Genomic DNA, 26,310 nt, shown 5'->3' with positions numbered 1-26,310 from the left:
CTATGAGTATTTACTGAGAAAAATGAAATTCTTTTCTGAGAAAATGGAATCTAGCACCTCCTCTAAAGACTAGAAGTAAGGTATAGTAAGAGTCTGAAAAAGCAGACTATAAGAAATGTAGCTCTCCTTAGAAGAGAAGGATTTACTGACCAGAGTAGTACTCAATGGATGGTGGAGGTAGCTGAAAGAGCTGATTAACAGTCATAACCCTTCTTGCAGGGGAAAGGCTTTCTAACCACATCATTACTGGTAGATATTGGAAAGGATGTTAGGTAATTTCACAGATAGCTAGAAAGCTGATGATCAGCTAAAGGGGGGATGTAACACTTGGTAAGAATGAGGAAAGAGCAAGTTCAGTGGAGAGCAGCATGATACTCTCACCAAAAGATCTTGCAGACTTGCAGTTTGGGAATTGTAAGTTGTCCCTCTGTGTTATATACACACATTCCTTAGGTGTGTACACCTATAATAATACTAGTTTAGCATAATTCTATAATGCATTATATCTGGTTTATGAAATCCTATCTGTAATGCATAATATAATGTGGTCTTCACATGATTTTCAACAAAGTTTTGACTGCAGAGTTAGCCTTAACTGTACATAATATTTAATAACAATGAACATTTATATAGTTTTTTTAAGGTTTGCAAATCATTTTACAAACATTTTCTCATTTTATCTAACAATAATCCTGGGGGAGAGAAGGAACGTGCTATTATCTCCTTTTACAAATGAGAAAAACTGAAGCAGACAATGTTTAATAAGTACCTTTAAAGTCACACAACTTGTAGATGTTTGAAGTCAAAGTTGAACTGAAGTTCTCCCAACTCTAGGTTCAGCTATTCTATCTACCATATGACTTAGTTGCCTATAACAATAACTTATATTTACATATCTTTAAAACTTGTAAAGTAGTATATCATAACTAATGTGGGGACACTCCAGGGCTGTGTGACCAGACCATTCAGGAGAAGCACAACTCAGTGCAGCATTGTTGGATTCATCTGGCCTCCTGAAACTGGGGTTAGTGAATTCTTCATTTCCCATCCTTTCCTTTCCTTGTTTCTCATCAAAGGGAATGTTCTCATCTTCCAAAAATGTATCTCCATCTAAGAGTTGATTTACTTTCTTTTTATGCATCTAAAAAGTCAAGTTTGGAGCGGTGAGGAGTGGTTAACCATTGAAGCCCACCTGTGTGTTAGAAAGAAACTATAGTGAAATGAGAGAAATCTAAAATGTAGGCATTATTTTTTCAGAGTAGAGCCTCTGGACCGAACCAAAGAAAATTATTGATTCATATTTATTGTTTCCCAAACTAGAAAGAGAGTAAGACTGTTACTGGGACTATTCTTTCTAGGCAAGGAATGAGTTAACTATTCCACATGGTACAGACTGTGACTCGTTAACTTGCATTGGAAAGCAGAGTCATTGCCACCTTCCTGCTTATTTTTTGCCATAGGAAAAATACCTAGGAAATGACTGGAAAGAAAGTTGAGCCCCAAAAGAAGAGACTCAGAGAGAGACAAAGAGTAGTAAGAAGCCCCTGGCAACCCGGCTCATCAGCACAATATAGCCCCACACCACCAGACCACCTGCTAAATACATAAGGATGTGTCTGTTTGTTAGGACTTTGAAAACTTCAAATGCTATCCTTTTCAGTGAATTGAGGCTTGTGAGAAATTTATCAAAGGAAAGCAGCAACTCCTTTAAGCAAAGACTTTATTGTCTGTTCACCAAAAGACCATGCCTCAAAGCCATTCCCCTTTCCTCAAGTTATTTAGAGATAAAAGAACTCTGTTAGGAATTTAGTAACTATTCATGGTTTATCCTACTTACCTGTACAATTTATTGTAGCTTAGCTCTTTTGCATTACATGCCAAAAGCTGCTGGGAAGATCTCTTCCAAATTGTGACAATGCTCATCTCATTTTAAACAAAAGTATTTTGATAGTACTGTTCCTGGGATTATAGACAACAGAATTCTTCATCCTATATGAAAATAAAAAATTTAGCCTTATGGTTCTATATTCACCATGTGTTCAAATCATTCATTGACCTAAATACCTGGGAACTAGAAAATTAAAATATCCATTGATGGGTTCCAGAGTTGGGATCTCTTCTGCTGAGAAGAGAAATGCTTGCGAGTTGTTACATCTTTGCTGTTGCATCCTACTGAGAAGGTTTTGTCAATGCAATCAGTACAATTTCTGTTGTTGCTGTTGAGTCATTTCAGTCATGTCTTTATGATCCTATTTTGGGATCTTCTTGGCAAAGATACTGGAGGTTTGCCATTTCTTTCTCCAATCATTTTACAGAGAAGAACTAAGGCAAACAGGGTTAAGTAATTTGCCCAGGATCACACAACTAGTGTCTGAGGCTGGATTTGAATTAGTAATAGTACAATATCACATAAATATTAATATTTAGAGAATCCTTTGTCAATAGGAAATCCTTTATTGATTTGGATTTCACATAGGACATCTTTCTTTATGCTGGCAAATGAACACTTTTAGAGAATGTGTGTGTGTGTGTGTGTGTGTGTGTGAGATCCTAGTGCAGAAGAAAGAAATATTAATGAAAGGAGAGAGAAAAATCTAAAAGGTAGCTATTCTGCTGCTTTATATATCCCTATTTGATAGTTCTCTTGAAGTTAATAATCAGCAGAGATCTGAATAATTTCTGAAGTCAGATATGTCATAGAATCTTATAAATATAGTCCCCTTTTGTGCCCTTTACTTAAGGGTCTCCAGCTAGCTAGCCCAGATTTTAGATTCTTTGTGAGTCAGGATCATCTCCGAAATGTAGATCATGAATTCTCATCAACTTATTTATTTCACTAGTCGGAGGATACACCTAGGTCCTAACAAAGTCATGTAACAAAATAGCAATGGAATAAAATAAAAACAAAACATTCCTCCCACAAAAGAACTACATTAGTAACTCAGGTTCTGCTTGTGGTTTATCTAGTGTGATATAGTCCATGAATATATCTCATTGTGTTCCAATTCCAAGACCAAGTCATTGGACTATCCTGAATTAATATCAACTGAGAATGGTGACATTATCACAATTGGATTAAAATGAGGAAAAGTGATTAGAAAGTCAAGTACTGGAATAGTTCACAGTGCAAGTGCCATGCTTCGGGTCTTATACAGCAAATTCTCTTCATGAAATAAGGGAAGAGGGAATCCCATTGACAGTTTAAGATTAGCCTGATGGGCATTTAAGGGAACTGATGAAAAGAGTAAAGATATTACAAGGGCTAGGATTCCCTGATCACTAGTATAAGGAAAATGGAAGCAAATTAACTTTGTATAGTCACCAACTAAAGAGACAAGAGTGAAAGCATTTTTGGCTTTTAGAGATCACACTCTGACGTTAGAAGGATAATTTATGAATTTAGCAATAGCACAGAGGAAAGGAATGATACTGATGGGGTAAAGGACATGTGAGAATTATGGCCTTTAATCTAGAAGTCTCTTTGGAATATATATGAAAACTAGTTAAGTCAGTGAGATAAGGAAAGGTAATGGGAATAGGAATAGAAATGAATTAAGAATCTACCTCAGTATTAAAAGAAGTTTACACTTATTCTGTTACTATCTATTTGGGAGGCCACTAGGGTAAACAGGCTGTAGAACCACCAAGAAGCTTAGAACGTTATGGAAGAAATTTATTTTATTTTAATTTCATTTCCAAATTCTCTCCCTCCTTCTACCACCTCCTTCATTCATTGAAAAGACAAGAAATGACAATATCTATTATGCATATGAAGTCATGCAAAACATATTTTCACATTAGTCATGTTGCAAAAAAAAAGTAAAGAAAGAAAGAAAGAAAAAAATTATGCTTCAATCTGCACTCAAAGTTCATCAGCTCTCTCTCTGGAGGTGGATAGCATTTTTTATCATGAGTTTTTTGGAATTGTCATGGATCACTGCGTTTTTTTTTATTTTTTCAAATTATATTTATTTAAATTTTATTTATTTATTCATTTATTTATAACATTCACATTTTTACATTTTGAGTTCCAAATTTTTTCTTTCCAACTCCTACTCTACCCATTGAGAAAGCAAACAATATGATACTCATATACATGTGAAGTCATGTAAAACATATCATGAATTACTTTATTGATCAGAGTAGCTAAGTCTTTCACAGTTGATTATCATAACTATATTGCTGTTACTGTGTATAATGTTCTCCCAGTTCTGCTCCCTTCAATTTCCATCAGCCATATGATGCTAACCAGGTTTTTCTGAAACTATCCCTTTTATCATTTCTTTCAACACAACAGTATTCCATCATAGTCATACACCACAACCTGTACAGTCATTCCTGTTAATGGGCATCTCCTCAATTTCTAATTCTTTGTCACCATGAATATTTCTGTATGTATGAATCTTTTTCCTTTTTCTTTGTGGTTGGATCAGTATTGCTGGTCAAATAGTATGCACAGTTTTATAGCCCTTTGGGCATGGTTTATGGGAGAAATTTAAATAGCAAAGTAATGAATCATTGGGAAAAATTATTGGTGAGGACATGGTCTAATGGGGCATTACAGAGAGCTCTTCTTTCAGAGATCTTACAGTTTATATTTTCAAGCCAGTTGAGACAATTAGAAGCCTAAGGTAAAACTATACTTTTCCCCTTTCCTAAGATGGGGGGTTTTGCATCCCTGACCCTATAGAGATAGAAAGGAAGGGGTGAAATTCCTAAAAGAGATGGGTTTGGTAAACTGGATTTATGTCACTCTGTCATGGATTCCCCCACTCCATGACCAGTCTTTTTTTTGGGGGGGGGGAGGGGGAGAATTTTTTTTTATTATATTATTGGTCTTGGAATTGGAACACAATGAGATATATTTATGGACCATATCACACTAGATAATATATTATATAATAAAAAACCTTGGAACCTTGTTTTATATGTAAAACATATGTATGGGTAATTTTTCAACACAGACCCTTGCAAAAACTGCTGTTTCAACTTTTCCTCTCCTTCCCTCCACTCCCTTCCCTAGATGGCAGGTAGTCCCATATGTTAAAGTATATATTAAATACAATATATGTATACATATTTATACAGTTATCTTGCTGCACAAGAAAGATCAGATTTAGAAAGAAGGTAAAAATAACCTGAGAAGAAAAAACAAAAATACAAGTAAACAATAACAGAAAGAGTGGAAATGTTATGTTGTGGTCCATACTCATTTCTCAGTGTTCTTTCTCTGGATCCATGACCAATCTTTTGGGGAAACAATTGGATCCCACTTACCAGCCAAGGTCTCACTATAATGACATCAAGCTTTAGCTATGAGGTTCCCATGCTATACCGCAGAACAAATTTGGAAGATCGATGAGTTGAACAGGAGTTTTGCATGTCCTTACTGGCTATTCAAGCAAATACAATTATATCAACAAATATAGGTGTCCATTAAAATAGCTGCTTAGAGTATAACAGGAGGAGGCATGAATCCATTCAGTGGCTAGAAGGTTGTGACATCTTTTCCTAAACTGAGATTTGTGTGTAGCTCTTGAACAAGTTTGATAAAAGAAATGATTGAAGGAAGGTCAGTCCAGGTGGGGTTGATGCATAGGTATCAACTGCATGACAAAGCTGTAAGAGATCCTTGAGGATCTCTTGAGGAAGAGAGCATAACTATAATGATTCCTCTGGACCACTTAGTAGTCTTGAATTACTAAGTCTTTGAACCCAGACATGAGGACTTCCTGGGATAATTTCTTCCAAGGCAAAGACTAAGGTTTCCTCAAGGTATGTATCACCCTAACTATTGGAACCAGATTAGACAAAAAAAAATCATATCCTCAAATCATGGGGAACTAAAAAGAGAGTGATCATCAAATATGTAAAAGATTGTTGAATATACAAATTACCATTATGTCTTAGGACCCTGGTCCATAAGAACATATCAATTTCCACTGAGAGTGTTGTAGAAAAGGATATCCTTACTAATGTGGAAGTGAATAGAACTCGCCTGAAATTAAGGTTATAATCATAGTAGATAATCAGAATAAGTGTACTGAGGGAATAGACATTAGGAGATCTTGGGAGTCGATACTTTTAGAAATGTTTACAGCAATCTCTTTTCTGGTTTTTATGGATAAAACCAAATGAAAATGTCTGAGTCAGTGAAAATTGGATGAGCCATCTTGCATAGTTAAGATCAGAAAATATTCAAGGAAGGGTCTTGGTGATGGAGTTAAAGAGAGCTGAAAAATTTTATTATATTAATACCCTTCATAACAACCCTGAATGACCAGTGAAAATATGAGTGATATCTGGTGACTGAGAAGGAATTACAGAGAGCTGAATATAGTTATTATAACAATTGCTGGGACTGCTCCAACTTTGTCAAGATAGTACACTTAATAACTGACCTATGGATACCTTCAAAATCATGGTGACTTTTATCCCTTGAGTGTTAATTTACTTCATGAACAGGTTGCAACTTTGCCAGAGGCTAATGCCTCCATTGCCAGTCCTGATGTCTTCTCTACTATTCCACTGGGTCTCTGCCTGTGAGACCTGAATCTTAAGAATTTCAATTTGCAATTACCCTGGCATAGGTTTTGTCAATAAAAAGTTATTTAAAAAAATTCAATTTGCCTGATTCGTTGATGGTTCCTTTTGTTTTGGCAGGAACATAAAGCAATTGTACCTCAGCTATCATTATCCTAGTAACAAGGATAGCTATAGGGATGGAACCTTAACAAGTCCTCCTAATAGCCTAAGTTATGAGCTACATGCCTGACCTGTAAGAAAGTTTTGAGGAACAAGGTATGTAAGATCTTCATCTATTTTGCTTCCTACATGGTAGCCATGGGGACTACTGAATGGTCTGGAACTTGGAAAGAATGAACTTTTCTCTTTTGGGTCAATTCAATGAAAGAATTATTCTGCTATCTCCCACCACATATTTGTAGAACATCTTAGGGCTTATCATAAATATCATATTTCTTTTGAATTGAACAAAAATGTCAACAAATTTAGGAGAACAGCAGAAATTAAGGAATAGATTAAGTACCAATCTGTATATGGAGTCATAATGCCATATTATAGCATGGGACTACGTGGTCCCTTTAACTAAGCTTAAGGCATTTCTTTTCAACAGTGCTCCTTGCACAAATCAAAACACCTACATATGAAAATTCAATCTGGCAGGATCTTATGTGATTCTAGACCTGCTTCTGATTAATTCATTATCTTGTCACCCTCCCTACCTTATATCAGGGAAAAAGGTTTTCCCGTACTACAATTGAGAGCTATTTGGCATATTGGCATCACAGTGCTTGTCAAATCTGTCATCATGGTAGTGACCATCAAAGCTTTTACAGAAAATAGCCTTTTTCCTTATTATACCCCTATACCATTTACTATTATCAGGACACCTGTTTCACAATAAAGGAGGTCTGTGATTAGACTCACCACCATTATACTAGCTGTTCTCTCAAATAACATACAATTTGTAAAGCACCAGGAACCTAACAAATGCTTACTTTCTCCCAACGCTCATTCTTTCTCATCTTACCATACCTTCCTCAGAGGGCTGGTATATAAAACACTAGAATGGACTCTTCTAGAACAGCTTCATTATCATAATTCCTTAGTATTAAGATTAGAGTTCCACTTCCCAGAAGTTATGTCTATAAGGAAATGGTTCTCCACTACTATAATTTTTTCGATCTGACTTCCAGGAAAACTCAATAAGGATCTACTGCTTAAATATATAATTCTGATTAAGCCCCCCATCCCCTACTTGAGTCTTTATATTCCATCCTACATAAAGTTGCATCAGAGGACTGGGGGAAATGGCTCAGATCTCCATTAATTGGCAGATTTCTTTTCCTCTGTAATGGTTTTGATAGCTCTTTCTCAGAAAGCATTTAGGGGTGTTGGGGAGCGTCTTGCTTCTTAACAACAAAGAGAAGGTAAACAATATCTTTGTATTGCTATGATGAATATACTTAGAAGAAATACTATGCCTTAGCTGACTTACTGACAATCCTGAGTTCCTAAGTGAAAACGAGAAAAAAAAAGGAACAGATATTCAATAGAGGCTTCTAAAGGGGCAAATATTTGACTTCATACATGTTATCTCCATGGGCTCCTGAAAGGGGAAGATTCTACAGTGGTCTATAGAATGCTGAGTGGGTGATAGGACAAGTCTCATTAATGAGTTAGAACCTGGAACATATTGTATATAAGATGATTATAACCTCTTAGATATCTTGTCATAGATAATACTAACCATGCTACCACGGTGGGGGATTAGTGACTATGCCAGAAGTATCATCACTTGTTCTGTAACCTGAATGTTTCTGGTACTCTCCCTTTCATAAGTTGCTCCTGATGTCATCCCCATGATGTAAACTTCATTTTTTCAGTTCCTATTACAGTGTTTGTTATCTTAAAGGGTTTTTTTTATTTGAAATAAGCCTTTCTTCTCATATCTCTGAGGTCAAAGTTGTTTGGTAATCACCTTAAGGTTATTGAATCATAAAAAAGTCCACTAGAAGATTTTTAACTTGACACCAATGGATGAGGGATGGTAGAAGCAATATTTATTTCATGGCCTAGTCTATCCTTAAAGGGGCAGGGAAAATGTCTTTGAGAATTGAAGATTGACATACAAAAGACATAATCTATGAGAAGACAGAGCTCAAATTTGACAGAATCCCCACTGAATTGTGAGTTGATATGTCTTTCTCACAGGTACCATCACTGTAACAAATGCAAAGGCAGATAGGAACTTCCACCTAAATTAGTGCTTTTTATCCTTATTGAATATCCTATTTTATTATTGAATACATTTATTTTTATTGGATTTTATATGGTCCATGAATGTTTATTGTGTTTCGATATCAAGCATGAACTACTGAAGTAGCCTTAGTCAGGTCTGATCTGAAATACCTGGATTCAAATCTTGCATCTAACACTAATTAAGTGATAGCTTGAAAAACTCTTATCTGCACCTATTTACTACTCCACATCAGCTTAACAAAATAGATGGAAAATATATGTTTCATAGATTTTAACATGTAACTAGAGATGAAGATTAGTTGTGGGGGAAAGAAAATAATGTAAATTTTAAATATGTTGAATTTATGGTACTGGTGGAATATCCAGATATTAATGTCATTAGTTCTCTGGAATCCTGCTTGGCCATTATGCTGGTAAGAACACAATACTATTTCATTATATTTATATAGCATAACTTATTCATTCACTCCCAAATAATGGGCACTCCCTTAGATTCTCATTCTTTTTTTACCTCAAAAAGAGGTATAAATATTTATGTATATTCTTAGAGTTTATTTTGCCCAAGACTCATTCCTCTCCTAATCTGCCTTCCCTCTAATGGCCCCTCTCCATTTCTCTTTCTCTGTATTCCTGTCAAGTAAAAGCAGTTTCTGTATGCAATTCTGTATTTGTTTTGGAGTCATCCTCTCTCTTCACATTTGTTTTTTGATTATCTGCCACTGTAACAATTTTCTGTGGTTGATGTTCTTTTGTGTTTCCCCCTTCTTGCAGACTGCTCCCAAAGAAGTCTGATCCAGGACAAAATGTGATTTCTGTTCCCTAGCCTGAGCTCTGCAAGTTCCTGATCTAGATTTGGATCTGTCCAAGAGTAGACTGTTGCTGGACTACATGCCTATTAGCCAGCTGGAAAGCTTTGTTGCTTCAAAGTGGCAGAATTGTAGGCTCCACTTTGGTCTGAGTTTCCTATAGTGATTATTCCTATGCAGACTGGAGTTGTAACTAGAAGTGAGACCCTGGTTGGGGTTTTAGCTACTAGGTAGCAGCTTCTGAACTTCTTCATTTTTTCAGTTCACCACCCAGGGCTTCCAGACCTGGAAAAAGAAATCCCAGTGTTGCACCATGCACAGATTCCCTTCTCACTCCACTCTAGATCTGAAACCCAGGGCTCCTCAGTGGACAACAAAGGTGTCAGTTGACACCTGTTTTTATTGCTGTGCCCCACTATGGGTTTAGGGGTACCTCAACATAGATCTGGGGTTTCCTTTTCTCTTAGTGTGGAGCCTTTCCCTGAGTGCTGGGGTATTCCATAAATTGTATGTTCCTGTCCCAGCCCCTGAACTCAGTATGTACAGACTTTTTCTGTCTATATCCCCATGTTGAATAAAGGACCAAATAAAGGATTCATTGTGACTTTTTCTTGATTTCACCATCAGGACTTAGACTGGTGAATGTTACAGATTTGTTGGAACAGTTGAGGATAGGACCTCAGCTGCACTGCTTCCTTCTATTCTTCCATCTTGCCTTCCAGACAATTAACTTAAAGGGAAAACAGTTAACAAAATGATCTTAAGTAAAAACCTCAACAAGTTCCTCTCCCTTTCCCCAGAGTAGAGGGAAAATAAACAATAAAATTTAAAGACTTAACAGAATTTTAGAAAATTAAAAATAATGAGTTTCCGAAGATATAGGAATCAAAAGGAATACATAGAAAATTCATTGCTTAATTTGATTTTTTAAAAACCAAATTGCTATATGAAAAATAAAAGGTGAATTTACAATAAGGAGAAATTATTTTATCCAATTATGTTCAAGCAAAATTGATAATTTAAATAGATAAATGTTTTAAATATAAAATGCCCAGTTTAACAGAAAAAGAAAAGTTTAAATGATCCAATCTCACAAAAAAGAAATTGAACAAACCATAAAGAAACTATCAATGAAAAAAACCTAGAACCAGATGGATTTATAAGTGTTTTTTCAAAAGCTCAAAGAATAATTAATAGAAAGATTACATCAATTACTTGTAAAAATAGACAGAGAAGACATGTTAATAAATTTCTTATATGTGACAAAATGTGTCACATTGATACATAATCTGTAAAAAGCAGATATTTGACAGAAAAGGAAAAATGTAGATAAATGTGACATTAATATTGATAGAAAAATATTTAATTAAATATTAGCAAAAAAGGCTATGGGAAAATATGAAAAAGGTTATAAAAACTTAACAGGCTATATTTGTATAACAAGTACAGTCAGTTCATTATAGAGAGCCTATAAACCATAGATCATATTAATAGAAAATTAAAATTACAATCATATCAACAGATGCAGAAAAATATTTTGATAAAATACAATATCTATTTATATTTTTTGAAAATCTTAAGGGGTAGAATAATAATAGTATCTATCTGAAATCAAGAATTAGAACCTACAAGGAGAAATACTAAAAGCCTTTCCATTACGTTGGGATAAAACAAGGATGTCCATTATCACTACTCTTTTATATATATATATATATATATATATATATATATATAGTTCTAGAAATGTTAATTATAGCAATAAAGCAAGAAAGTAAAATTGAGAGAATACATATAGGCAAAATAAAATAATTACTTTTGTAGATTATATGATGATAGAGAAACTCAGAGAACCAATTTAAAAATTATTTGAAACAATGACTTCAATAAAATAACAGAATATAAAGTAAATCATGCAAATCATCTAATTTTTTTGTTATATTTATAACACAACACAGTGGGAACATATTTATTAAATTCCATTTATGAATATAGAAAACTAAAAAAAAATGTTTAAAATATCTGGAAGTCAGAGGCAGCTAGGTGGTACAGTGGATGGAGCACCAGCACTGAAATCAGGAGGATCTGAGTTCAAATCTGGTCTCAGACACTTAATACTACCTAGCTGTGTGACCCTGGGCAAGTGACATAACCCCAATTGCCTCAGCAAAAAAAAAAAAAAAAAAAAAAAAAAGAAAGAAAGAAAAAAACTCTGCAAATTCACCTACCAAGTCAAACAGGAATTAAAATTCTATAAGTTCAAAACATTCTTTATTTTTAAAGATAAGGAACATTTAAACAATTGGGTTGATGTGAGTTGCTTGTGTTTAGACTATGCTTATCTTTAAAAAAAAAAAAAGCAATACTGCTTAAATTAATTGATAGAGTCAGGGTCATACCCAAATTACCAAAATTAAAATAATAATTTTTAAAATTATATGGGGGAAATAAAAGGCTAAGAATCTCAAGGGAAATAATTTTTTTTAAGTTAAAAGTAATAGAGCCTAACAGTACCAAATTTTCAACTACATTGTAAAATAGTAATTGTTGAAAACTATTTATTATTAGGTTAAAAAATAGAAAAGTTGATCAAATTAAATGCCCAAGACATAGAAACAAATTAAATACCCACTATCAAACCAGCAGGATAGAATTTGATAAATCCAAAGACTCCAACTCCTAAATACAAATTTGTTTCCTGAATTCAGTGAACTGACCTTTTAAAATTACAAAGTGTGGGGACAGTTACATGGAGCACTGGGTAAATCACTGATCCTGAAGTGAGGAGGAGCAGAGTTCAAATCCAGCCTCAACAATTATACCTTTGTGACTCTGGGCAATTGCCTCACCAAAAACAAATAAGTAAATGAAATAAAAATTACCAAGTGGCTTAGTCTATCATTCTTCATCTTCTTGATTCGCTTCCTTTTTGATTCACTCTAGGGACTAATTCACACCTATAGTGACTTCATTTTATAATTCATTTAATATTTTGTTACTTGGTCCTTTTGTGAATTGAGTCTGAAAAGACAAACTCCTCCCTCCACAAATAAAAAAGATGCTTTATTCTGCCAAAGTAAGGCCAGATAATACTCGACCAGTAATACTGCCATATTATAAGCAGCAAAGCTATCTAGAAATAGGTTGAGTTTTGACAGGGACTTAAAGCAGGGATTTAAAGTCCCTCCTTCTTCCCAGGGGATAGAGCCTGAGCCAAAGGGAACTATTACTATTCCCCTTTCCTTTTCCAGATGTAACAGGAATAATGTATGTAATAAAGAATAAAAAGGAACAAGGGAATTTTCCTCCCATGGGTGATATAAATTATGGGAAATTAGTGTAGTTAGCTGCTGCTTATATTCTGGTCTCTTTTCAAGTTTTGAATAGATTGATCTCTTGGGGTGAGATTTATAGCATTTTTATGGGAGGTAGGTAGAAAAAAGGGATACCAGGTGAGCATTTAGAAAAAAAGGATTCAACATGACCTGAACAATCCACACAAAAGGCATTCCTTTCTCTTCCTTTCTCCCTAACTTAGATTCACAAAATATCTCTAATTTAAGGGAGTAAGCTTCACTTCAAGTTAAAATCCTTTCTTTATACTACTTTTCTTATTTTTGACTTTAACTTAGCTAAAGAAAACTATAGAGATGTAACTAAAAAGATTTGTAATATCCCACTGAAAGAAATCATCATTCTATCTTTTCCCATATTGTGCCCTAAGTTAGGGGCTGGATGTATCTTTCACTTTTACCTGAAGTGCTGTTTCCTGAAATCTTTGACAATATTAAATATACAAGATTTAGAGCACAGTGTTTAGAATCTTGGATTTGGAATCAGGAAGACATCTTCCTGAATTTGGATCTGATTTCTGACATTTACTAGTTATGTAAGTCATTTAACCCTGAATACCTGTTTCCTCTCCTGTCAAATGAGCTGGAGAGGGAAGTGGCAAACTGCTCCAGTGTCTTTTGCCAAGAAAATCCCAATTGGGATCATAAAGAGTCAACACAACTAAAATTCCTGAATGACAACAATAAAAGTATATTTAAGTGTTTATTAATCACTAAATATTTAAGAAAGTAAGAAGGCAGAAGAGAAGGTCAAAAACTTAAAGTTTAGGAAGCACATTGTTCCCACCTAGATTAAGGTCAAGAAAAAGAAGATTGGACAGTTCTCAAACTGTAAAATACAATTCAGACAGCATAGAATAGAACAAATATCTCCAAACTCTTTTCTTGGCTGGTAAAAGAGAAGGAACAGAGAAGTTATTTTTCCAAAAGAGAGATACATTCTCCACCACCACCATCATACACACATAGATTTGTCACAGTCTTTCCCTCTCACTGGTTCTGTGGATGGTGTTTCTCCTCTCTGTGGGTGAACATAATTCTTCACACTCTGGACAGAGCTGATAAGAGTTGCCAAAAGCAGGATTGCATGAAAAGTTGAGGAAGCACAGACAAAAAGAGTGATGGGTTCAGTTTCAACAGTTTTACAAGACTCAGACAGTTAACCAAAGGAGGTTAACTTCACCAATATGATAAAGGATGCAGAGACTTCCATTTTAGGCAATCCAGGAATTCTCCAAAGATACCTCAAGGGTACCTTTATTTTAGGAAAACTGGACATACCCAGAGAAGCCCAGGTTACAATTTCCCCTGTTTGAAATTTGCCATCCCCAAAATAGGTCCACTATTCTCTATAGTCTAGTTTCTTAAATTGTGGCTTACAACCCCATGTAGGGTTTTTTAATTTAATATGAAGGTCATGAAATTATGATTTATTATAAGAAAATGTTTGACTGATACTTGTTTTATATACCTATATACCTGGAGTCATGTAAAAATTCTTCAGGCAAAAAGGGATCATGAATGAAAAAATCTTAAGTTCTGCTCTATAGGAGCTGAAATAAACTATAAACCTAATTCTTTTTCCATCCCCAGAGACTAAAATGGCACAAAGTGGGATGTTTTAGGGGAATAAATTTATATATTTGTTGTTATATCTTCTGAAGCAAATATTTCTGTATAAAAGCTATTAGTGGCAAATGGAACTGAGGTTTAGGGAACTGGCCCCTACAAGTGAGGAAACACTATCAGTAGGGGCTATAGCCATTTGCAGAGAACTCTGATACCCCCTACCAGTACCCTTTAAGAGTACTGGAGAATGCTGGAAAAAAAGAGAAAAAATATAATCTACCAAGCATTCAGGTAATGGGAGCCAGGATAGTCTGTGTTACATAAGCAAAATACATTGACTAAGGACCAATTAATACTCAGAGATTCATGGGGACTGTGAGTGACTAAAATCCATTTGGCCAGGCTATATCAGGTGTCAGAATAGCACCCTGCTGAAAGCCAAGTGTAAGCAAGAAGGCTCCAGATGTTGAAAGCAGTTAGACCTTTTCTACATCAAAATCCTCTGTTCAACAAAGAAAAGGACACTCTCCAACAGCTAGAAGGCAAAGTCAGTCTTCTTTTAGAATATTTTCAAAATTCTAATTCTATTACATTTTAGAAATTTAAACTTTAGTTTCAGAATTTTAAAAAAATAACTTAAAATATATTTTAACCACACCAAGTGGTGATGACAAATACAGTCAGTCTGAACTATTGAACATTGAATTATCCAGATTATCCATCACGTCCATCATCCACCAAATTATGGTCCTTAGTCAATGTATATGTATATATTTCTCTATCTGCGTGTCCTCATCTCTGTCTCTGCTATCTCTTTTTTTGTCTCTGTCTCTCCTCTCTTTCTCCTGCCCTCTCTCTATCTCCATGTATGTCTCTCTGTCTATCTCTGATTCTGTTTCTCTCTCTTTCTGTCTCTCTTTCTCTCTTTTTTTCTTCTTCCATCTCTCTTTTTCCCACTCCCACCCAACTCTATCAGGATTTCCTAGAATTATCTCTCCTACAGATAAATGTCTTCTCTTTTCAAGCCCTGGCAAGGCTTTCAAGGGAAAGGAAAGAGATGGACTCTTTTCAACTTATTCCACTACCATCTCAAATGAGATAATATTTGCAAAGTACTTAGCACAATGCCTTATCTCTTTCTCTATCAAATAAACTATCATGTCATTTACTGTTTGGTTCTTGAATTGCCAGCCAGAAATATCACACTGGCAGCATTAATTGTGATTGTTTGGGTATAAACTACAATACTTTAAATCAACTTGTCTCCTGGGGTTTTGTCCTCCTTCTGTCCCCAATTTCATTGCTAGCATTCAACAAAGCAAGCAGTGCACACATTCCAAAGGCCTTTTAGATTTTAATATATAAATACACTCAAGAAAATACTTAAAACAATATAGTTTACAGAAATAGTCATTTTAGAAGCAGCTATAGTCAGCCACTATAAGTAAAGGTATGGAGGGAAAGGGTTGAGGAGCAGTACACTGATATCACCTCAATCTAATTTTCCATTTAGAGAAATAAGTAAAATAAGAGAGCAACACAGACCTTCTGTGCCATCGACCACTGCCTGGGAAGGCAACAGGGATAGGGAAGTGGTAGAGAAATTTATGGCAGGACAAGTCTCACCCATAACACTGAACCCAAACATGAGTGATTATTGACCAGCTCTGAGATTCTCTCCCTAGTTCTCAGTTCCAATCTCTCTCAGTGGGCAATGGTGATGACTGAAAATATTCAGCTCAACTAGGGATGGCAGAGTTTGGAATACAGAGTCCTATTTGCTATTCCTTCTCACATATCTGCCAGATTATAGTCTATATGTCTTCCTGCTTTTTTTTTTAACCTTCTAGCCTCCTTCAAATCAGGGTCAAGTTTTTTTAAAGTACTCTGTGTAGTTTACCCTCAGATAAAATTCGAAACGCCCTGAAGCTTAGAGAGAACTGGAGAAGAGACCTGCTCACCGGGAGACAGCTCTGCTCAACCTCACCACCACCCTCCGTTCCATGACTCCATGTCCAATCTTTTTTCAAGGAACTCTACAAAGGTTGACCTGTGAATTCATTGCCCATCGCCCCATTTTCAATTATCTCATCCAAAAAAAAGAACAAAACCATTTTTCTACAATGGTCCTCAACAATTTAGAGATGGATTTTTGGAAAAGAAGGGGAAAGGGAACAAGTATTTATTAAGCACCTACTATGTGCCAGGCACTGTGCTCAATGCTTTACAAAAATTATCTCGTTTGATACTCATCATGACCCTAGAAAGAAGGTTTCATTATTTTTTTTTATTTTACTATTGAGAAAACTCAGGCAAATGAAGATTAATGGACTTGCTCAGGTATACAACTAATCTAAGTCTTCCTGACTGCAGGATGAGATTTAGTTCATGAGCTGAATCAACAACAAAAGAATCACTTCTTCTTATGACTCCTATACAATGTTTTGAAAGAATATTCTGATAACAATAATTAATAATAATGATTAACATTATGTACATACTATGTTCCAGGCACTGAGGTAAGTGTTGGAAAAGCAAATATGAAAAAGAAAGATAATCGCTGACCTCAAGGAGGTTACAGTCTAAAGGAAAATAACACACAAAAGGAAGTTGACTAGTAACTGAATGAATAATATGATTATTCAAATCAACTATGAAGAGCTTATAAAAGAAAATGTGACTCAATTCCAGAGAAAAAACTGATATATGGAAGTATAATTTATATGGTTATACATACAGACACAAACACTGCATAACAGTATAACAGACACAGACACACTTTTTCTTTTTTTAAATGTATGAAATAAATCATTCCCATAACATAGTATAATAAAAAGATAATTGCAAATCTATTGTATAACAATACAACCTGTTATTCCTTTTAAATATATAACAAAGTTTTTTGTGTAAATTTCTTTTTCCTTTTTTTGTTGCCTTTTTCCAACCCTAGAAATGATTACCATTAGACACAAATAGGTATATATGTACAGCTATTCTACACATATTTATCAGTTCTTTCTTTGGATGCAGATAGCATCTTTCTTCATATGTCCTTTATTTTTAATTTGTATATTTATAATAGTCAAAATGACTTAGTTACTCAAGGTCATTCTTTTTTTTTTAAATTGCTAAAAGAGGGAAAAGGACCTAAATGTGTAAAAAAATGATCGTAGGAACTCTTTTTGTAGAGGGTAGGAACTGAAAATTGAGTGGATAACCATCATTTGGTGCATAATTGAATAAGTTATGGCATATGAAAGTAATGGAATATTATTGTTCCATAAAAAATGATGAACAGGTTGATTTTAGAAAGGCCTAGAAAGATTTTCATAAAATGATGCTAAGCAAAACAAGCAGAACCAGGAAAACATTGTACACAGCAACAGGATTGTGCAATGCTCAAATATGATAGAATTGGTTCTTCTTAGTGGTTCGGTGAGCCATAGCAATCCCAATAAACTTTGGATGGAAAATGACAACCGTATCCAGAGAAAGAACTATGGAGACTGAATGTACAATGTAGATGAAAAAGATCACGTTTTTTATCTCATGATTTTCCCCTTTTCTTCTGATTGTTCTCTACCAACATGCTTCACATGGAAATATGTAAAAAATGAATGCATGTGTACAACCCCCCAAAAAAGTTTTTACAGGTAACTGGAAAAAAAATAAAAAATTTTAAAACTAAATAAACAAAACTAATTTTGCTGTACCATATACAATATTTTCTTGATTCTGCTCACTTCAGTCTTTCTCATTGAATGTAAGTTTTTCCATGCCTTTCTAATATCACTGAATTCATCATTTCTTATAGCACTGTAATATTCCATCACAACCACATACCACAACTTGTATAGTCAATCTCCAATTTATGGGGATCCCTGAAATTTCCAGTTCTTTGCCACCACATCCCATTAGCATTCAAAGTTCTAATTACTATTTTTGAATTTCCCTCCATCTTATTTCAACTCATTGTTTTCTTTCTCAGCCTCTCTTTTTATCCTGTCCTTTTTATTTTATCCTCTCCCCTACCCCCACTTTCCATCCCACCAAACCCTCTAAGACCATCCCTCCTACCATCCATCTTCTAGTTCCAGTCCACATATCCTTCCAAAGTCTCTCCCCATCCTCTCCTTCTACCTTCACAAATACCAACCTAAAGATGCTTCAGAAAGTGCCTCCCCAGCCCTGTGCCCCAGTTTTTCTGCCTCTTTATTTGCTCAGAAGACTTTCTACACCTTTCCAGATATGCATGTGGTTTCTTCCTCAACCCATAAAATGTGTGTGTGTGTGTGTGTGTCTCAAATGTTGGCCTTCTCTAATGAAGGGATGGGAAGAAAGGAGAAAGAAAACTTGAAATTTAAAATGTAATAATTGATTATTTTAAAGGAAGTTAACAAAGGAGGGAAAGTACACAGACAGAGATTTTATGGATAAATCAAGGAGAGAATAAGAAATGAAGAGGTGACTGGTCTGGATGACCTTCTTAAGTGGAGACCCAGGAAGAATCTTTCCCACCCTCCATTCAAAGAGAAGGACCTTAAGAACAGAGAGTATTGATGAAATATACATTCCAAGACTAAAGTGATCTTGTAGAATAATGACATCCCTGGGGCATAATGGAGAAATCTGGAAGAATGCAGTCAGATGAGAAATGCACTGTCCTTTTATGCCCACCTTTTCCCCTTGATCTCTAGTGGGGAATGGACTAACACTCTCTGGGGGGGTGGGCCAGGCATCTGTGTTCCTCTGCTTCTCCCATTTTTCCTCTTGGAATTTTCCCTAAGCACAGTTCTGGTTTGACTTAGACATGAATTTGCCCAAATTATTTTCTTAGGAAATCTCTGGGCAGGAAAAGATAATGATGAATGTTAGAGGGAATGTGGGAAAACTAGGATACTGATACATTGTTGGTGGAGTTGTGAATGAATCCAACCATTCTGGAGAGCGATTTGGAACTATGCTCAAAAAATTATCAAACTGCATACCCTTTGATCCAGCAGTGTTACTACTGGGATTATACCCCAAAGAGATCTTAAAGAAGGGAAAGGGCCCGGTATGTGCCAAAATGTTTGTGGCAGCCCTGTTTGTAGTGGCTAGAAACTGGAAAATGAATGGATGCCCATCAATGGGAGAATGGCTGAATAAACTGTGGTAAATGAATGTTATGGAATATTATTGTTCTGTAAGAAACGATCATCAGGATGACTTCAGAAATGCCTGAAGAGACTTATACACATCAACAACAAGATTATGCAATGATCAATTCTCATGGACATAGCTCTTTCAGCAACAAAGTGATTCAGGCCAAACCTCATGGATTTTTGATGGAGAAAGCTATCTCTCACCCAGAGAGGACTGTGGGGACTGAGTGTAGATCAAAACATAGTATTTTTTTATTTTTTATTGTTGTTTGCTTGCTTTTGGGCTTTTTTCCTCAATTTTTTTCCTTTTTGATCTGATTTTTCTTGTGCAACATGACAATTGTAGAAATATATAGAGAGAGGAATTGCACATGTCTAACATATATTGGATTACTTGCTGTCTAAAGGAATGGATGAGGGAGAGAGGGAAGGGAAGGAGTAAAAAATTTGGAACACAAGGTTTTGCAAGGGTTAATGTTGAAAACTATGCATGTATTTTGAAAATAAAAAGATTTTAAAAAGAAATCTCTGGAAATCATAGAATGTCACAACTAAAAGGATACTTAAAAGTCATCTAATGCAATCTCCTTCATTTACAGAGCAGGAAACTGGGTCTCAGAGAGATAAAATGTTTTAGGTAATATTTAAATCCAGATGCTCTGATCCCAAATCTAGTGTTCCTTCCAGGCTATCATCTGCCTCCTTCTTTCCCCATGTCATACAGAAAGTCAGCAATGGGGCCAAGGCTTGAAAACTGTCAGACCTCCTCACTCCACCACACTCTAAGGTTGCCTTTTCCATTTTCACTCATCAAACATCAATAGATTTTCAAAGATTCTTTCACTGACCTGAAGTCACTAGAACCCTCTACTTTGAGCCTGAAAGAGAGAAATTAACCCCTAAAAAAAGTTGAGGTTGGAAGATTATATTTTTCTTGAGGGCAAAGGAGAGATGAAACCACTAGAACTGCTGCAGAATACACCAATATTTTACAAGATAAAATTTCAGCGTGATGCTTCTGCACTTTCTTCTCTGTCAAAAATACAGTATTTTCTGATGCTTTGATATCCATGTTTACAGACAATGGATAGACTCACCCTGTATTCCAATGAAGATGCCTCTTCATGTTTTTCTGAAGATTTTAAGTCCTTAAGAGTTTTGTCTTCATAGACAAAGTAAAGTAGATAATTAAAGCAATTGTCTAAATGATTTAGGAAATTAGACAAAGGATTCCCTGGATTGAGAAAAGAAAATACAGACCAAAAGAGCATATTTTCAATTTGTGTTTGACTGTGTTTGAACTCTACATTTTCTCCACGGCAACTCAGATTTCTGGAATAGGGTTTGAAAAACCCTTAGAAAGGCCCAGCACTCCCATATGCCTCTAGCAAAGATCTAAACAGATCACCACAGGGAAGAATAATCAATAAGACAAAAGAGAAACAAGAAGGGGAAAAATATTCAGTAAATACCTATCTATTATATTCTACACACTGTGTTAAGCACTTAATACATATTTTCTCATTTGACCCTCACAAGAGCCCCATGAGTTCTATTCTGATTTCCATTTTACAGTTGAGGAAACTGAGGCAGGTATAAGTCAAGTGGCTTTCTTAGGTCACATAGCATTGCATAGCATGCAAAGGAACAGAAAACACAGAAATCTTTGAATTCTATAAGAGAAGTGGAGCAGGAAGATGAAGAAACTAGTCCTCTAATAAATGATTCTGAACAGGCAATGTGCCAGAGTTGCCTGACCCAAACTGAAACCTAAAACTGGTGAATGCCTGAGGGAGGGTTTGAGTCCAGTCTGATCTCACACACCTAAAATATGCTGACATTCAGGCTAGGAAGCCCCACAAGGGAAGAGGAAGCTAGTATGAGCACTGGTACTGAGGACTTGAACCTCCATGGAATCTTTTCATCTCCTGTTGGAATAATATTCAGGACTTCAAACCCTCTTACCAGTACCCATGTTAACTTCCTCCTCTTCTTGTGGGTCACAGACATATCAGAGTAGTACAATCCCTGAAGCTTTGGGAACCACAGTAAGTGGCAAGGACAGTTTGGTCATCAGTGTCACATTTGTGAGACTTTTTAGGAGAACAGAGAACAGCATGATCTCCAACATCTTATTCAAATCTATCAGGGCAAACAGCAGGAATGGACCCAATTCCCATTTGGAGAATGTGCCAGGAGAAGGAGAAAGACTTTTGCTGGCCAATTCAGTACTTGTCCAAGAAGAGATTGAAGCAAAAGCCAGTGATAATTGCAGAGAGTGGGGTCTACTCCCAGCCAGGATAGTAGGGTCAGCATAATCAATACTGAAATGGAGATAGGATAAAATAGGACCTTTCCATCCCATTGGAGAGTGCATGAGGTGGTAGAACCTAACCCTATCACAAAGTCCAAATCCAGAAACTAACTTAGGGATATGAATCAACAAGGGGGGAAAAAACCATCAAACACAGTGGAAAACAAAGAGTTGAATACAGAAGTGAATAATTTCACAAGTATTGGTAAGGCCTGAGGGGAAAAAATAGCTTACCACAAGGATTATAAGAGTAAATGGAAGAAATGAAGCAAAATAATTCAAAATGAAATTGGAGTGATTGAGGGGAAAAAATGAAAGAATAATGAGTACCACTGAAAACTTACCAAAAACATGGAATCCCTGAAAAATAGACTGGAATATACAGAATCTAATAACTCTATGAGATAAGAAATATTAGAACTAAAGTCAAAAGATTGAAAAATTAGGAAAATAGAAAATATCTGCTACCAAAAACCAACAAACCTGGAAAACTGAGGGTGACTTATTTAAGGATCACAGACTCCCTGAAAACCATGATAAAAACAACAACAACAACAAACCCAGATAACATTTCAAGAAGTCCAGAAAAAAACTACCTATGTCTTTAGAAAAAGTATGAAAAATATTGTAAAAAAGTGAAAAGAGTTTCACAGTGTGAAAATATCAGAAATTGTTTAATCATTGTCTGGGGGAAAAAAATTTCAAAATGAAAACTGCCAGCAATATCCTAGTCAAAGTTTAAAAGCCAGAGTTTTTAAATCAAACAAATGAGTATTAGAAACATCCAAAAAGGAAGTGTTTAAGTTCAAAAAATTTAGAATCCATTTCACACTAGACTATGCTACAAACTCCACTGACAGAAAATTTTTTTCCATACCATATTGGAAAAATGAAAACAAGAATACCTTATCCAGCCAAACTGAATTGAATTCTGGGTGTAAGAGAGGAGGAGATATTGTGAGAGGAGTAAGCATTTAGTGGAAAAGAGAACTTTGAATCAATCCTGATGAAATTACTAGAGCTGAGTAAAATATTTTAAATGCAAACAAAGAGTAAAAAGAAAACTAGAAAGGTTAGTATAATTTTGTTTTGTTTTATTTTTACATTTGATCAATTGGTAGGGTTTAAATGGCAATGAATGATAAAGTACTTACATTTTAATAGTGGAAAGGGAGACAAGCATCTCTTCAGGATAACACTATCTTCAAGACTTATCGAGAAAGAAAACAAATTCAAATATGAGAGATTGATTTTATTCTGCTTGTTAAATTTTAAGGAAGAAAAACAGAGGAGAAGGAAAGGCATATATAGAGAGAAACAAAAAAAGAAATAGAACTCAAACTTAGGGATGATTTGTAGCAAAAAGTTGACTTAAAGATTCTGGTCACCAGCTCTTCCCCTCAGTTCTGGAATAATCAGGAATTCATCCTTGAGCATGGTGAATCTATATCCAACCAGTCTTGACTCCTGAGAGAGGCATGAAGGAACATGAAGCTAGGATGCTCATGGGAAAATGAGAAGTTCAAAATGCTCCATATTCTCCAAAATTAAAAAAAAAAGAAAAAGAAAAAAAGAAAGCTCTTCTCTGGCTAAGGGATGGGGAGGGTGGAATAGAACAGAGATCCAAAGCTAAAACAGAGACTTTTCTCCAAAAGGAATTCTTTCTCAAGGATTTTTGCTAGAACACATTTGCTTTACTTTCTGGACTCCCCTTCTCCTTTCTAGCTAAGTCTATGTTTTTGTGGTTGTTTGTTCTTCATTCTCAAAGAGGACCAGTGACATCCGGAGGGTGATATGTTAACTTGTGTTAATTGAATTTAAGTAAAGCAGATTTGTCCAAAATCATCAGCCTCACTCTGTGGCAAGGAATAAGTTAAGATGACTAGTGATGGCTCAGTCCATGCTTTTGTATATGGCCCAGAGGACATAGTCTTTTGGATGAGACCTCCTATCTAGCCTTATTTCACTTCACCTAATGACTTCCAGAGGCTTTGCACGTTAAGGCCTTTGTTTCTAAATCATTTTTTTCTAAGATATTACTTATACTTATCATAAAGTTCCTTTCATTTTCTGTTTTCTTAACCCATAATGTCTTTGTTTTTAGTAGTGGTTTTATTCTATTTACTTATATCTCAAATATAAGTTCTTAGATTGGCACTTTATATAGCTAAATTCAGATTAGCATGAATAATTAATTCCATGAAGTGGTCAAATTATATGAATTCTTACTCCACATTTTTGTTGGACTGGATAGTTCAAACTTTAATTGGTGCACTCATTTCTGGGGATTTGTAACTAGTAATAATCAGGATCTAGATGTAGAAATGATAGGATCTGATCCTTCTTGAATTTTTAAGTGGACTAGGCATATCTTGTTAAATCAAGTCACCTCTGTAATTTGTATGTTCTAGTTCTGAATGGAGTAACTAGGTTTAGGCCATGCTCTCCACCATACTCCCCATGTCCTGGTAACCCAACTTGGGTACTGACCGAAATTCCAGCTTTGTCTTTTTCTTAACCAATCATCAGTCAGGAATTCTAACTTTTGTGTGGCTCTTAGACACCCCCAATTGAATGTCAAATATTGTACTGGTCTCAGACCTTCTTGGAGGTTCATCTTCCCTACTCCCAGGATAGGCTAACCAGGATTACTGCCACCCATGAGAAGCTAGCTCTGTCTCTGACAAGAATTCTGGCATTAGAACTCTTGCAGGATCTCCCATTGTGCACACAATCACCCAGTCTCTCTAAAGTAACATGCCATTTCTCTCTGCCTCAATAACCCATTGACTCTCTAGGAATGAAATCCCATTGGATTCATTTACCAAGAGTACCATTGCATTCCAAACCTCACCCTCCCAACCCTTCACATTCTTACACAAAGATCTGTTGGTATTTACTAAAGGTTCTACTGGCTTCAGATGTCCTCAGGCATATATATTCCCTCTCAGAATGTCCTTGGGTTTTGAGCTGTTTTCTTACAGATGTCCCATATTAGGTGGAAGAGAATCTTGATATTCCCCTTTGGTTCCGTGGATCATTTTGCCCTCTGGTTATTTCTCTAAATTGACACAACTTCTATCTCTTGTCTCTGAATTCTCCTTAAAGTATTCTCTTCTGTTGGAAGTTCCTAACCTTTTTGTGTGCATTAGACTCATTTTGGTAATCTGGTAAAGCCTGTGAACCCTTCCTCAGAATAATGTTTGTTTATATGTTTAAATTTCAAAATTGAGGGAAAATACTAAATTTCAATTAGAGGTTAATGAAATTAAAGATGTAATTTTTTTCTCATCTATGGACCCTTTGAAATCTATTCACAGACCTCTTAAAGGTATGTAAGAGGTCTATTCATTAGTAACAACTGGTCCAACCACATTATCAGTTGGAAACAAAGTCAAATTAGTCCCGACCTTTGGAGACAAGATAACTTTGGAAACTGGGTAAGAGATTTTTTTTAAAAGCTTTTTTATTGTCAAAACATATGCACGGATAATTCTTCAACATTGACCCTTGCATAGCCTTGTGTTTCAGATTTTCCCCTCCTTTCCGCCATCTCCTCCCCTAGATGGCAAACAATCCAATATATGTTATAATGTTAAAATACATGTTAAATCCAATATGTGTAAAGATATCTATACAATTCTCTTTGCTGCAGTGTTTCTACTGGGATTATATCCCAAAGAGATCTTAAAGGAGGGAAAGGGGCCTAAATGTGCAAAAATGTTTGTGGCAGCCCTGTTTGTAGTGGCAAGAAACTAGAAACTGAGTGGATGTCCATCAATTGGAGAATGGCTGAATAAATTATGGTTTATGAATGTTATGGAATATTATTGTTCTGTAAGAAACAACCAATAGGATGATTGCAGAGAAGCCTGGAGAGACCTACATGAACTAATGCTAAGTGAAATGAACAGAACCTGATGGGTATGGCTCTCTTCAACATTGAGATGATTCAAACCAGTTCAACTTGTTCAGTGATAAAGAGAGCCATTTACGCCCTGAGAACTATGGGAACAGAGTGTGGAATACAACATAGCATTCTTACTCTCCCTGTTGTTATTTGCTTTTATTTTGTTTTCTTTCTCAGTTTTTCCTTTTCCTTCCTTCTTGATCTGATTTTGCTTGTGCAGCAAAATAACTGTATAAATATGTATACATATATTGGATTTAACATGTATTTCAACATATTTAAAATGTGAATTTTAAATTTACATAAATCCCCGCCATCTAGGGGAGGGGGAACAAAAGGCTTTGCAATGGTCAAAGTTAGAAAAATTATCCATGCATATCTTGATAAATAAATTTTTAAAAAAATTCTTTTGCTGCACAAGAAAAATCATATC

The 26,310-nt window shown here is 35.4% G+C and overlaps 1 long non-coding RNA gene across 1 annotated transcript in view; it reads right to left on the bottom strand.

Moving 5' to 3' along the window:
- Window positions 1-753: 753 nt before the first annotated feature.
- Window positions 754-26,310, bottom strand: part of LOC116423261 — a 36,927-nt gene continuing 11,370 nt past the window's right edge. The window contains exons 2-3 of the long non-coding RNA XR_004233796.1: window positions 1,838-1,989; window positions 754-1,192 (exon numbers count right to left, since the gene is read on the bottom strand). This is a non-coding gene — a long non-coding RNA (uncharacterized LOC116423261). The remainder of the gene's footprint in view (window positions 1,193-1,837; window positions 1,990-26,310) is intronic.

This window comes from Sarcophilus harrisii, chromosome 4, assembly GCF_902635505.1.
Source record: "Sarcophilus harrisii chromosome 4, mSarHar1.11, whole genome shotgun sequence".
In the NCBI taxonomy this organism is placed as follows: domain Eukaryota; kingdom Metazoa; phylum Chordata; class Mammalia; order Dasyuromorphia; family Dasyuridae; genus Sarcophilus; species Sarcophilus harrisii.
Note: the sequence above shows the minus strand (reverse complement) of the source record. Positions and strands in the feature narration are given on the sequence as shown.